Below are 15183 nucleotides of genomic sequence, written 5' to 3' on the forward strand. Positions count from 1 at the left end.
GAGACAGAAACATACAAAAAAGAGAGTGAGGCAGCCTCAAGTCAAGGAGCACCCGGGTCAGCTGAAGCTGGGGTGGGGTGGTGGTGGTGGAGGGTGGCAAGGAAGTACTTCTGACACCTTGATTGTTGCTTCCTGACCTCCACAGCTGTGAGGAAATACACTTTTAGCCTTTTAAAGGCACGGAACTGAACTGAACCTGCTGCCATCAAGGCGATTCTGACTCAGAGCAGCCCTATAGAACAGAACAGAGCTTCCCCTTGGAGTTGCTGAGCTGGAAATCTTTACAGGAGCTCCCAACCTCATCGGTCTCCCCTGGAGCAGTTGGTGGGTTTGAACTGCTGACCTAACAGGGAGCAGTCCAACTTATAACCCACTATGCCACCACATTGTAATAATTTGGGAGAGGAGCCCTAGGAAATGAAGACGGGGCCAATGGCTTGGCAATGGTTTATGTAAAAGTGCCTGGGTAAACGGCATGAGGGAGGCTCAGAGAGGAAACAAACACAGTCTTTGGCAGCAGCAAGGGAAGCAGAGATAACAGATGGCTAGAAGGAATCACTTGGATGCCCTTTTAGGTGCCACCTCTTAGTTTGAGAAAACCATGGATGGAGACGCACCTAGGTGGAGACCTGACCAGGATGGTGATTTTTCTTTCTTTTTTTTTTTTGGAAAGAGGGTGAATTTATTGGTGAAAGTGAACTTTACAGAGGATTAACACGACTCTTAAAAAAGGATATTTACTGACAGCAGCTGGATCACCGAGGAAGAGGATAAAATCTACCCTCAAACAAAAGGCTACTCCTGCGACTGAAATATTTGAGTTTTGTTTGGGGATCAAGTCAGGCTGTGAAGTCATCAGGCCTATTTATATTTGTAGACCAGTCTGTTGTGGTTGTGAGGGGAAGTAGCAAGGTCTTCCCACTTCACTGGGAAGGACAGGAGCTTCCCAGTCTACCAGGAAGGGTGTCCAGAGCCACACACCACTCGCTGGTAAGATGGAAAGACGACACCAGAAACCGCTTCACCACCAAAGGCACAGCAATAGAGGTCCGGAAGATCTCCTCGCCTGAGACGGACCCTCTTCTGCATGAAGACGAAGAGGTCATCCAGGAACGCTTTCCTCTCAGGGTCATCGTCCAGTTCGTACAGCTTGGCAAAATCTCGAGAGATCTCTTCGAGAGATCTCTCTTCCCCGGCCTCCATCCCCATCATCGCTCCAGGCCATGGCGCCTTTCTGCTTGAGCTGCTCATCCAGATTCCAGCTGGGCTGCCCAGCTGTGGTGGCTGTAGGCGGGGCTCTGGAAGCATCTTTGGTATGGTCTTCTTTAGACTGGGGTCCGTGAGGGGGGAGCCCCAGTGCTGGAAGGAGACTGGGCATGGGCCCCGCTCGGGGATCCTTGGGAGCTGCTTTCTGCACATGGAAGAATTCTGAAGCAGTCTGTGCCTTTCTCAGCCACCTCAGCATCCTCCTCATCCCCGTCCTCATCTTCCAAGCCTCCTTCCTCTTCCTCGGGTTCGGAGCTCATGTTGCTTCGTTCAAAAACCCGGGATGTGGCGGTGGCTGGTGGAACTCGGGCTAAGGGACCCAAGGCAGGGGTGGCAGGTGACCTTCCAGGTGTGGCAGAAAGGAGAGTGGGCGGTGTGACCAGCTTCTGGGCATACAAGAACTGGGTGTCTCTCATCTGCTGCCCCTGCTTGTCCCGGGCATCCATCTATAAGGCAGACAGGTGTGGCGGTGGGGGTGGCTGCTGCTTCGGCTGTTGCTGCTGCAGAGGCTCCATCTCGGCCTAGAACTTCACCCACTGATTGGCATGGCTATGGACCTGGTACAACCCAGGAGGCGCACTGGGTCAGAACCTGTGCGGAGCGCTCTGGTTCACCGTGGGTTAAGGAGGCGGCCACCGAGGCCCTGGCAGCAGCAGCAGCAGCGTCTCCAGGATGGTGACTTTTCTGAAGGGTTTGTTATATCAAGAATGACTTCACAGCAGGCCCTGGAGGTGGTGAGGGCCTGAAAGGATGAGCAAAGTCAAAGGACAACCAGGGAACAGCTGAAAGGCTGCCCTGGGGGAAGGGAGGTAATCTGATTTAGCATTGTTCCAGGGGCAAAGGTTTCCATTTTAAGTAGATGAGGTTTGGGAGAGCCATTTCCTCCTAAGTGGGCAGAAGATGCGGATTTTTGCCTGGAAGCTCCACAGAAGTAGATTCTTTTTGAGTGACCCTGCTGGTAATTGAAATACCAGTGCTATAGCTTCCAGCATGACAGCAAGCACAAACAACCACATCATAAAAAAAGACCAAGACAAATCAAAGAAGCTGGATTCTAAGAAAAAGAATGTGGCCTCAGGATTAGCAGGCATAACCACCTGGGATTGTAGGGGGGAAGCCACTCCATGACAGGCCGAACCTCCTGAACTAGGCCTGAGTTTCGGTTTCCTGAGGCTCTGGCTTTACTGTCTCAAGACTGGAACCGACCAATTTGGAAGCTGAAGACAATCAGACGTAAAGAAAGAAGCCAATGAACCCAGGGTAAGGGTGGGAAAGGGAGGGGGGAGCCTGCCCAACTTATGTAACCTGCAGAAAAGTATAAGAAGGCAGATCTATGAAGGAGGGGGTCCTTGTCCCCCGTGGCCACTGCGTTGGTACACTGGAACTCGGACTCTAGCTCGAGCTAGTCAATAAACTCCTTTGTTCTTTACAGCTTCGGTGATTCTGCCTCTCTGTTCCTGGGGCCGAGGGATAGCTGGTAATAACAGGATGTGCAGGTAGTACAACCTCATTTGCTGAAGGCAAGGAGGACTTGAAGCACTTGCTGATGAAGATCAAGGACTCCAGCCTTCGGTACGGATTGCAACTCCCTGTAAAGAACAAAATCCTCACAACTAGACCAATTGGTTGTTATTGTTAAGTGCCATCGAGTCTGTTCCGACCCATATATGTACGCGATGTCCAGCAGACTGAAACACCGCCTGGTCCTGCACCATCCTTACACTTGTTCCTATGCTTGAGCCCATTGTTGCAGCCACTGTGTCCGTCCATCTCTTTTGTGCTGTCTTTCAACTTTACCAAGCCTGATGTCCTTCCCCAGGGACTGATCTCACCTGACAACATGTCCAATGTGTGTGAGTCGAAGTCTCACCCTCTTTGCCTCTGAGGAGCACTCCGGTCGCACTTGGAGAAAAGATCGATCGAAGTGGTCCAGGATTTTGTCTTGATCCACAATTAATGCTCATAGAAGCAGCAGTGACGGGATCCAAAGGCGCGTTGCATTGGGAAAATCTGCTGTACAAAACCACTTGGGAGTGTTGGAAAGCAGGGAGGTTACTTTTAGGATTAAAGTGCGCCTGACCCAAGCCATGTTATTTTTGATTGCCTCATATGCATGGGAAAGTAGGACACCGAATAAGGAAGACCGAAGAGGAATCCATGCATTTGAATTGTGGCGCTGGAGAAGAATATAGAAAGTACCTTGGGCTGCTAAAAGGATCAACCAACCTGTCTTTGAAGAAGTACGGCCAGACTGGTCCTTAGAAGCACTCATTTGACGTCCTCTGGACATGTTGTCAGGGAGACTAGTCTCTGGGGAAGGACATCATGCCTGGTAAAGTAGAGGGGCAGCAAAAAAGAGGAAGACTTTGAACAGATGGATTGACAGTGGCTGTGACAATCCACTCAAGTATGGGAACAATGGTGAGGACGGGGCAGGACGGGGCCGTGTTTCCTTCTGATGTGCATGGGGTCCCTATGGGTTGGAGCCAACTAGACAACAACAGGGAGTCAAATTGGGTTCAGCAAGTAGAAAGCAAAAAATCTGCCATTGAACAACTCATCATCACTAGTTCCATCAGGCTACTTTGATGGCACTGAAACCACTGGGAGTGGTTGAAAAGGGGAAAGATTATGGCTTCCTTACTCCATAGGCATGGAGACTGGTCCTGCCCCTGCAGTTCATGCATCATTACACTGGATATACTACTTTCTCTTCTGTGGATATCAGCTTTCTTCAAGTAAAAAGGGTTGAATGGCCAAGAAGCACATAAATGACACCCCACATCATTAGTTAGTAGGGAAACTCAAGCCCAAGCCACAGTGCTGTCACTTCACACCCTCTAGGGTGGCTTAGTGTATGTGACAAGCGAACAGCAACAACCAAAGAGCAGACAATTACAAGTACTGACAAGGATGTGAAGCAATCAGAGCACCTGTGCATTGCAGGTGGGAATATGAAACAGTGCAGTCACCCCGGCAAATAGTTTGGCAGTTCCTCCAAAAGGTAAACCTAGAATTGCCATATGACCCGGCAATTCCACTGTTAGGTATAGACCAACAGATTTGAAAACTGGCACTCCCACAGCTAGTTCCACACCAAAAGTCACTGCATAGCCAGATGCAGCCATCAAATCAGACACCATTCTATTTACTTAGGGATCAAGGGCAACTAGTATCACCGACTCTCATGGCTAGCCATAATGATGGCCCAGGCAAGGCAGTGACAAAGCTTCCAGCATCACAACACACAAGCTACCACATCATGAAGAACAGCTCAAGACAAATCAGAGCAGCAGGATTCTAGGAAGAAAAATGTGGCATCAGGATTGGGGGATGATATGCAGGTAACACAAACTCATTTGCTGAAGGCAAGGAGGACTTCCGCCTTCTGTATGATTGCAACGCAATGTAAAGAAGAGAACCCTCACAACTAGATCAATAAGTTGTCACTGTTAAGTGCCATCTAGTCAGGTCCGATCCATAGCAACCCTAAGCACAAAAGAACGATCCCTCACCATCGCCACAGCTATTCCAATGCCAGAGCCCATTGTTGCCGCCACCATGTCAGTCTGTCTCCTGGAGAGCTTTCCTCTCTCTCTCAACACCTTCTGAAGCAGACGAGTGGAGCACAGAGTAAAAATACTCCCTCAAAAATTATCTCCAGAAAAGGGAGTGTTGATGCCTAAAGGCATAAATTGCAGTCATCTAGAAAATCCAATTCTGTAGAAATTGACAGGGCAGGATGAAAGAGGCAATGCAGCAAAAATAATTTGGAAAAAACCTCTGAAAGGCAGCTGTTAAGAAGGAAATGTAGCAAACACGGAGGCAGGCACTCAATAAACATAATAATCAAGCCCCCTCCCTTTCGGAGCCTGCCTTCCCCCAGTGATCCTATCTTCCCCCAGCGAGCTCAGTTTCCGGAATGAATGAAAAGGGGCCTTCTGAAGGTCCCCCCTTTCCCTTCTGATTGGCGAGGTGTGGGGGGGCGGGGAAGACCTTTGAGGCAAACACGCTCTCCAGAGGTTCTTTCAAGAAGCTTTAAACAGGACAAAGACAGTCATCTGGATGAGGGGAGCCACCACCCAGGCCGAGGGAGCCCGCTGCCACACAGCCATCTTCTTGCTATCCGGAGCAGTACTGCAATGAACGAGGGTGCAAAGACCTCAGCCTCAGACTTCTTTATGAACTTACATTGTAAAGGGGCGCCCTTTGGACCAGCAGAGCCAGGAAGCTGTGCAGAGAATTTTCTGCTTCTCCCCTACCATATATTCCTTGTGGCAATGGGGCCAGGACTGGCTCTGCTTGACTATCATGTAAAAGGAGGAAGGCAAGGTCAAGCCTCCTCTAGCACGTTGTGTTATCCTTTCCCTTCCACCGCAAAGCCAGTTGAGAAATTGACCTAGGACAGTGAGGAATGTTTTATCCATTGATTCAACAATGTCTCAGGCGTAATCTAAAGAGGTCTTGTGCAGCTGATTGACCCAATCCAACGCGTCTTTCAATCCCTTGACTGCTGTTTCCAGGAACATTGATTGTGGGTCCTTGTCAAGATGAAATCCTTGACAATTTCCACCTCATCTCCATTTATCATGATGCTACCGAGTGGGAAAATGGAGAAAAGAGTTGTTAGGATGTTACCTATTGGTAACAAGTTGAGTAGGGCATGATCTAAACGAAATAGCCCCCTACTGTCCCCCCGACTTCTGGCTCCTTCCTGCAGAAGATCCTGGGTCCATCAGGTGGGTGTCTCTATGAGTGGAGGTAGGAGCACGACCAGGGAAAGGTGTTCCCTTCACAATTACTACAGTTTCTTTTGATCTTGGTGCTGGCCAGTTCTTTGATGTTTTAATATGATGTAGGTGAATCACAGTTATCTAGGTATGAAATCTCATTGCCATCAAGTCAAGTCGATGCTGACTCATAGTGACCCCTTTGTGGGTTTTTGAGACTGTAACTTGGCAGGAGTAGAAAGCCTTTTCTCCTGCTGAGCTGATGGTGGCTTCAAACTGTCAACCATGTGAATCACAGCCCAATGCATAACCACTACACTGCCAGGACTCTCCTTTTACTTAGTTCATTTTCTTCTTAGACATCTATCTTTCTTATTTACTGAAAAGGCTTTATTATGTGAGGGCCTTGCCACTGCCATTGATCTAACAAAAACTATTCATTACCATCACTATACTACAGAAATGAGTTCCAATTCTCCACAGTTCTTGCCATTAGACGTTCAATATAAAGTGTGGCACTTATTCCAAAATGCAAACTCACTGCCATCGAGTCGATGCTGGCTCCTAGTGACCCTAGGACGGGGTAGAACTGCCTCTGTGGGGTTCTGAGGCTGTCACTCTGTCCGGGAGTATTTTCTTAGGGAACTACATATTAACTCCTTGAAGTTTCTTCTTTATGTTGACGTGCTGAATTATATTTTGACCTTGGTTCTGGAAATCCTTCCTGTGCTCATAAGACTCTTTTCCCACAGCACTATCTTCTCCCCATCCATCCCTGCTTCACTCTGGACAGTAGAGGTGGAAAAGCCCTTTCATACTTTCGAAAACTGTCATTTTAGCTGACTCCCAGCTGAACTTACCACGAGAGAGATCTGACATATGACTCCGTGACTCAATAAGGCTGAAGAAACAGCAGCTTGGCTGGACTGTAAAACTGCACTGCGCACGATTTGGAAAGGATGCTAGCCTTGATTTATCCCTCCATGCAAGTTGCTATGACCTGTTCTTTGGTGTCACGTGTCATGTATTGCGGAAGCCCCATCCCTTTGTGTATTTCTTCCTCTGCTCCCTATTTTTAGGAGAGGCTGCGGGTCTGCCTTTCTGTGTTTCTGGGGACTTTCATGCACTCCCCAGCCTAGATTCTGGGATGGGATGGGAACTCTGCGTCTCTGGATTTTCAGTGGTCTGCTTTGTGTCCCACCAGCTAGACAGCCGCACATGCACACATGTAAACCCTGTTGGTCTCTGAAGGACTCTGGATTCAGTGGTTTGCCCCCTGCCAGCCGACTAAAGTACGTGTTGGAGGCTGCCATTTTCCCGGCCATGTGACTCTCTGCTCCCCGGCAAGATGGCATTTCCCAGTGGTCACTGCCATTTTTGTTGCTGGGAAAAGTGAGCACGTGACCCTGGCCAAGATGGCACCCAACACTCCAAAAGTGTGGGGAGGCTGTGCCTAGTGAGCTGGCTGCTTGGGTCCTGGAAGTTAACCCTGTCTAGTCATGGGAGCCAGAGGGTTCCTTTCCCTCTAGCTTTCTCCTGGTTTTACAAACAAGCTGCTTTAGTGTTCTCCCAGTGTGCTAGTGGGGTTTCTTTTCCTACAAGCTGATTTTCTATGGCCAAATCCTAGGTCAAAGGCATTCGGGAGCCAAGCCCCTGAGTAATTGTTAACTTTTGCCTTTCAACAACACCCCTTTCAGCACATTTTGGGTCCAGCTATTCCAATTTTCCTAAAAGGTTCCCTGAGTTACTGACCAATGGTTCCTCCCCTTCATAGGCTCGAGAGCCCGTGCCTGCCAGCGTTCGCCTTTGAAGGCTATTGGGAGGCCACTCCAAGCAGTGGTCTCACCTTTGGAGGTCGGTGAATTACTCGTGCCCATAATCCCCTCCGTAGACCCTGTACCTAAGCCGGTGGCCAATGCTTGCTGCCTAGCAAACAGTTGGGGCCCAGTTTGCCGGCAAAGACTGGGGTCCCTGACCCCTCCCTTGAACAGGGGCATCTGCTCAGGCCCCAACTTCATGGCACCTTAGAGGTGTGCGCTGAAACTACATTACTGACCTGGAGGCATCGAGCTCCCAGTAATTTTTGTTGTTTTCTAGATGGGGATCAGTAGGTCAGAGACAGGGGGACAGTAGGGAATGGGAGGTGCAGGTTCAGGAGGAGAGAAGGAAGGACATCAGGCATGCCCCAGTGCTGGTCGCACTTGCTAACTGCCCATCAACCGACTCCCAGGTTCCCTAGACCCGCGACCAAAGTGCCAAGTGCTATGTGTGTTGGGAACCGGGCCACTTGTCGCAGAACAGTCCTAGCCTGGACAGGCCCACCTAAGGGCTGTGCCACCCCAGCAAGCAAGCCGGCCACCAGGGTGTCCCTTGTCCTATGGCAGATAGCCAAGAGGAAGGGCACCTGCAGGCCAGTGAGCAGCTGCTCATTGAAGATTGGCCCAGCCAGATAGTGAAGCAGCAGGAGAGCTGTAGCGGGTCTGGAACCTCGGGTGAGCAACCAATGTGGCAGCAAGGTCAGTGGAGGTCCTCCTAGATTCTGGGCTGCCTATCCTGTCCTCACCTTCTGCCCTGGACACCGTTCACAGGTGGAACCGTGGGAGCTGTTGCGCCCAGACCCCTCAGAAATGGAGCACACAGACCAGCACCCCTGAGAGTTGTTGGGGGGTTTCACACCACCCCAGGACAGAGAAGTGCTCCACAGAGAACTCTACCTTAGACGCCTCACAGCACATATGCCAGTGAATGCTTTTACCCAATTCCTGGGTTTACAGGGAACACCCGTGCCTGTCAGTCCTAAGATATATATTTTTTTAATTCCCATGACATTAACCCAACTCCAAGGACACTGCCACCTCACAACCTTACCCTTGTGTCACTTAAACTGCTCACCTGTTTTTTCCCCAGAAGTTCTCAGGTTACTGAGGTCTATGAGCCAAGGGTGCCAGCTACACGGCCACCAGCTCCTGGACCACCTTAACCTTATCCATCCTGGGCCCTGAGCGGACAACCCCTTCCCACAGAGGAGGAAGGGTGTGGACCCAAAGCCCCACTCCGCCCCTTCTGACAGCAGGAAGTAGCTAGAGATGTCATCACCCAGTGCGCCAAAGATTTGAGTCCCTACCTCTTCATGGGGGAAATGTAAGGTAGCTAGCACAGGGACTGGGTTGTCCATTGAGCATGTTCAGCGGTTCGAGCTTCTGGCCAGGAAGGGGTGGTACATCTAGGTGGGCGTTACACCGCGATTGGCCCATCTGAGCCAGGTGAATTCAATTCAGCCAATGGCGTTGACCAGGATCGTCGACCACATCTCCCAGCAGAGGACCTGAAAAGCCAGAATCCAGAGCCTTGCGGCCCCTTCTGCTTCTCAAGCTGCTCCTCGGAGGCCGTGCAGCATCTCCTCTGGTCCCAGGCCTCTACCTGTGGGGGTGAAGTACCCTGAGGTGCCTGTGTAAACCAGAAGTTGCTTTTACCTTTCATAAAACGCACTTGCATCAAGAACAAGGCTTCAGAGTGAATTCTTCCTCACTTGAAGCCAAGGGCTGAGGTATACTTCTCACACGAGAGACCTAACAGTACCTAATGGAAGGCACTGGCTACCGGCCTGGAGACAGGCAAGATTGAAACTTAGGTTGAAACTCTTCGGTGGTCCTAGCTGCTCCAGACCGGCCAAACGTGGTTCCCTTCTGCCAGGTGAACAGGATCTTCACTTTTTATTGTTCCCCAAGCCCAGGGCTTCCTGCTTTTTCTAATCTGTGAGCTGCTTCTGTTAGGTAGCTTAGGCTAGGGATTGGGAAGTCCATTGACGCATGCCCAGGAGAGCCAGCATAGGACAAAGCTGGATTTTCCCACCGGTGGGCAAGGATGGGCCTTACACCTGGAGCAGCCCAGCTGGGCCAGGTGATTGCAATTCAGCCAATGGGAGTGACCTGGGGTTGTTCACCACGCCTTCCCCGGGAACCCTTGAAAAGGCAGGGACCTGGAGGGGGAGAGGTCTTGCTTGGTCATCTTCGTGGGAGGAAACTTAGGAGAGAGATCTTTGCGTGACCCTGAGCAGTCCCTGCCAGGCCGCATGGTCAAAGGAATCCTATGGGTGCCGCGTAAAACCTGAAGCTTCTTTTAACTCTCATTAAATTCATTTGGATTGAGCCTGGCTTCAGCGTGAAATCTTTCACATGAGGAGTCAAGGACCGAGGTTGGAATCTAGCCAGCAGAGAGAGACCTAACACTTCCTCTGCAGATCCCAGCTGACCTTTCAGCTCTCCCATCACCTTGTCTTGCTCAGGGCTCCATCTTAAGTTCCCGTTAAAAAAAAATTTTTTTTTAAGTTCCTGGTTTTAAAAACAAGGAGTGATCTCTTTCTCTGGTTTGAACTTTGATTGATGCTCTTGGCTTAAGAACTATCTTAAAAGTGGGTGAAGGGAGACGTTGGACAGGACAAGATATGACCAAATAATAATTTATAAAGTATCAAGGGTTCATGAGGGAGGTGGGAGCAGGTAGGGAGGGGTAAAATGAGTTGATGCCAGGGACTTAGGTGGAGAGCAAATGGTTTGAGAATGATGAGGACAATGAACGTACAAATGTGCTTTACACAATTAATGTATGTTTTGATTGTGATGAGTTGTATGAGCTCCTAATAAAATGATTTATAAAACCTATCTTTACTTACACCTTTCTCAGCTGATGAAAATGAATATACCACCCTTCATAAGAGAACCTAAGATGGGTTGTCTAGACCGTGGATCAGCAAACTCTCAAGCCATATACAGCTCTTTAAGTAGGTACAAGTGGTTCTGAAGTAAAATTGAAAAATTTTAAAGGATATTATTCAGGGAACGATGGGTTCATTTGCTTGTAACAATATATGCATGGCTCTTGAATAATTTTTAACTTGTTGTGAGGGAAAGGGCTGGCTCTCCCATCTCAAAAGTTTGCCGACCCCTACTCTAGCCTATTGCCATTGCTTTATTTCACCAAAAAGTGCTCTACAGAAAACAAGTGTCCAATAAATCGTTGGAGGGTCTGTGGTGAAAGTACCTAGTGGGTTACTCATTGGGCTTCTAACTGCAAGGTCACCAATTCAACCCCCTCAGCCGCTCCTCGGAATACAGATGAGCTTTTCTACTCCCATAAAGAGTTACCCACAGGGGCAGTTCTACCCTGTACTTTAGGGTTCTTTTAGCACAGAATGGGGCCCCTACCCATAACATGACCAAAGAACTTAAGACAGTCTTAATATCCTTGCTGCTAAGGATCATTCCAAGACAGATTTATTCATTCTTCCCACAATCCATAGTACATTCAAGATTCTTCAGCAACGCCATAAGTCAAAGGCACCAGTTCCTTGGTCTTCCTTATAGAGTCACTCTTTAAGTAAATATCGACTGGATGGCAATGGGTATTTAAGGAACTTCCTTTCTCAAGGAAGGTTTCACGCAACCCAGTTTGGGAGCTCCTGAATGACTATCATCCCAGTCTGACTGGTGGAAACAGAGGGAGATTTCTTGGCAGTAAAGTGCACAGGTTTTGATACCTGGGGCAGGCAGCTGACTAGCCTCATTAAAATGAAAGGAGCCTGTATTCCCTAGTCAACTGCTGGAAGCAAGGGTTAAACCAACAATATGTGATTAGCAACTACTCAATGCCTAACCCTCCAGGGCTCCTTAGACTTCAACTTGGGTAACAAAGGCACCCTTACCGGCAGTTCTATCTGGCACTATAACATTAAAAGGAAAGGGATGGTGGGTGAACAAGTAAATGTGGTGAAGAAAGCTGATGGTGCCCGGCTATCAAAAGAGATAGTGACTGGGGTCTTAAAGGCTTGAAGATAAACAAGCGGCCATCTAGCTCAGAAGCAACAAAGCCCACATGGAAGAACACACCAGCCTGTGTGAGCGAGTGATCCCAAAGGGATCAGTTACCAGGCATCAAAGAACAAAAAATCATATAATTGACTGCACACCTCCATGCTAGGATCGCTGAAGACAAATGGGTGCATAAGCAAATGTGGCGAAGAAAGCGGATGGTGCCCGACTATCAAAAGAGATAATGTCTGGGGTCTTAAAGGCTTGAAGGTGAACAAGCGGCCATCTAGCTCAGAAGCAAAAAAGCCCACATGGAAGAAGCACACCAGCCAGTGCGATCACGAGGTGCCAAAGGGACAAGGTATAAGGCATCATGCAAAAAAAAAAAAAAAAAAAGAATATGTGTGTGTGTGTGTATATATATATATCAATCACATTGAATGAAGGGGGAAATGCAGAGTGGAGACCCAAGGCCCAAGTGTTGACCACTGGAGATCCCCTCATAGAGGGGTTTAGGAGAGGAGATGGGTTAATTAGGGTGCGAGGTAGTACCGATGAAGAACACACCTTTCCCCCAGATCCTGGATGCTTCCTCCCCCCAACTACCATGATCCAAATTCTACCTTGCAGGGCTGGATAGGGCAGAGGTTGTACACTGGTACATATGAGGGCTGGAGGCACAGGGAATCCAGGGTGGATGATACCTTCAGGACCAAGGGGGTGAGGGGCGATGCTGGGAGAGTGTAGGGTGAGTGGGTTGGAAAGGGGGAACTGATTACAGGGATCCACATGTGACCTCCTCCCTGGGAGAGGGACGGCAGAGAAGGGGGGGAAGGGAGACTCCGGATAGAGCAAGATATGACAAAATAATGGTGTATAAATTACAAAGGGCACATGAGGGAGGGGGGAGCGGGGAGGGAGGGGAAAAAAGAGGACCTGATACAAAGGGCTTAAGTGGAGAGCAAATGCTTTACGAATGATTGGGGCGGGGAATATATGGATGTGCTTTATACAATTGATGTATGTATATGTATGGATTGTGATAAGAGTTGTATGAGTCCCTAATAAGATGTAAGAAAAGAAAAGGAAAAAAATTTTTAAATAAAAGGAAAGGGATGCAAATGAATTCTGAGACCCCCCCCCCCCTCAACTCAACTCTAATGGTGTTACCACCTTGGGTTCTACTTACAATCTGCTAATGGGCCAGCGCAGACGGCATGTCCAAGGGCTGTGCTGACAAAGGATACTTTCAAGGGTGCGGTTTCTCAGCATCCCAGAATTCAGCAGGGGAGCCTCTCAGACCCCTAGCCAAACTGCTGTGTTGGTCCTGAGTCTACAGTCGCTGCTTAAGGGATTGGGGCAAAATCATTTGATCAAGTCTCCATTTAGATGCAGAGATCTGGAGGTCATGATTTTTACACCAGGGTGCTGTGGGAAGGAAGTGAAATAGAGTCTGTAAGTGTATTTCATAAAGGACTCAGCAAATGTTAGCTAATAAATTGTAGGTTAGTCATCTGTATTCGGCTCACTTAATGACCTCTTCCAACAAACCATTAATATTATGATGCTTCATTAGGTTTAACTTCTACTTTGAAATAAATCCGACAGTTACAGAAATAGTACAAAACATTCTCATATGCCCTTCAATCAGACCCTCCAAAATATAACATCATACATATCACAACTTCAGAAATTGGGAAATTAAGACTGACATACTACAATTTTATCTATATGCTGTATTCAAATTTTTACCAATTATCCCAGTTAGTCCTAATGAAATCTTTAATCTTGGATAGCTTCTATCTTTGCTCCTCAGAACTATTTTTTTTTTAGATTGTTATTCAGTTACTGTATAGAATCTCTCAATGTGGGGTTATCTGATTTTTCTCACAGCTGAGAGTGACATTATGCATTGATATTATTTGCTTATTCATGCCATCAGAGGTGACATATAACAAGAGAATTTTAGTGCTCCAGTCAAATGCATGGACGGAAGTTATGGTATTTATATCTGGGTTCAAAACCTGCCTCAATCAGATTCTCATTTGGAGCTTTAATGTGACTCAGTTCCATTTTTCAAATGGCATAATATCAGTGCCTATTCACAAGGTTGCTGGGAGGATAAAACCAAAAAACCCACAAACTCATAGCCATTGAGTCAACTCTCGTAGTGACTCTACAGGACAGAGTAGAACTACCCCTGTGTCTTTCCCAGACTTGAACTCTTTTGAGAAATAGAAAGCCTCATGTTTCTCCCATGGAGTAGCTGGTGGTATTGAACTGTTGACTGTGTGCTTAGCAGTCCAAGGAACCCACTACACCATGAGGGCTCGCTCTGGGATGATTCAAGGAGTACATATATGAAAGATGCTGGATGGTGCGCAACATACACACAGGCACTTATAATCACTCACATACGTGCTAGTTAAACTCTGTTTTTAGTTGCAGCAGACAGAACATATGTACTTGGCAAGAAGGATGTGCTCTTCATGTTAAATGAGATCAGAATGGCATTTAACTCCAAGTCAATTTCAACTCATAGCAACCCTATTGGGCAGATAACTCTTTATGGGCTCAGAAAGGCTCATCTAAGAATGGCTGGTGATTTCGAACTGTGAACCTTGGCATTATCCCTGTGTATCACCCGCTACAGCACCAGGGCTCCATTTAGCCGCCAATGATAAATGCAGGTGAGCCATGGCCATCTGTTGCCCCACCACACCGCAGGATTTACAGACAGCATGAAAATTGGCTATTCATGAATGCACCATCCTTTTCAGCCAGGGCCCATGAGATGGAAGACTTGTTTGAGCCAGACAGCAACGTTTCTCTGTGCACTCAGATCTGAACTTAAATTAACATTGCTATGCCCATCAGACAATGGGAAAATGTTGCGGGGGCAGGGGAGAGAAGCTAAGAAATAATTCATTGCTGTTTTGCTGGCAATTAAGTCCAGAACTTTGACCTTCAGAAGTCCTTAATATGTGTCCAGCACTTCATTCATGAGCACTCCACTGAATATAATGACGGCACTTCCTATAAGATAGACCTCAGCCCCTAGGCTCCGTGGGCTGCTTTTAAAGGGGCCAAACCACTCAGACCCTGCCAAGAACCACTGTATTGGGTGGAGTCAACAGCGAAGCAAAGGATGTCAGACCCTCAAGGTCAGATTGAGCAAAGGAAGGAAGCTGGAATAAATTCGTTTCCAGGACAACAATATCTAACATACATCTGGGCACATTTGGTAAATGACAACTTCGATTAGGAGAAAAACGCAGTTGAAAAAGGACAAAACCAAACCCACCACTCATAAATATAAAAGCATGTTTAGTATCAGAATAGCAAGTGACATTTTACAAAGCACTGTTGCTCTCTGACCT

At 47.9% G+C, this 15183-nt stretch overlaps 1 pseudogene; it reads right to left on the reverse strand.

The window, feature by feature from the left end:
• Positions 1–951: 951 nt before the first annotated feature.
• Positions 952–1858, reverse strand: LOC142433812 (AT-rich interactive domain-containing protein 3B pseudogene; annotated as a pseudogene).
• Positions 1859–15183: the final 13325 nt, after the last annotated feature.

This window comes from Tenrec ecaudatus, chromosome X (genome assembly GCF_050624435.1).
Source record: "Tenrec ecaudatus isolate mTenEca1 chromosome X, mTenEca1.hap1, whole genome shotgun sequence".
Lineage (NCBI taxonomy): Eukaryota > Metazoa > Chordata > Mammalia > Afrosoricida > Tenrecidae > Tenrec > Tenrec ecaudatus.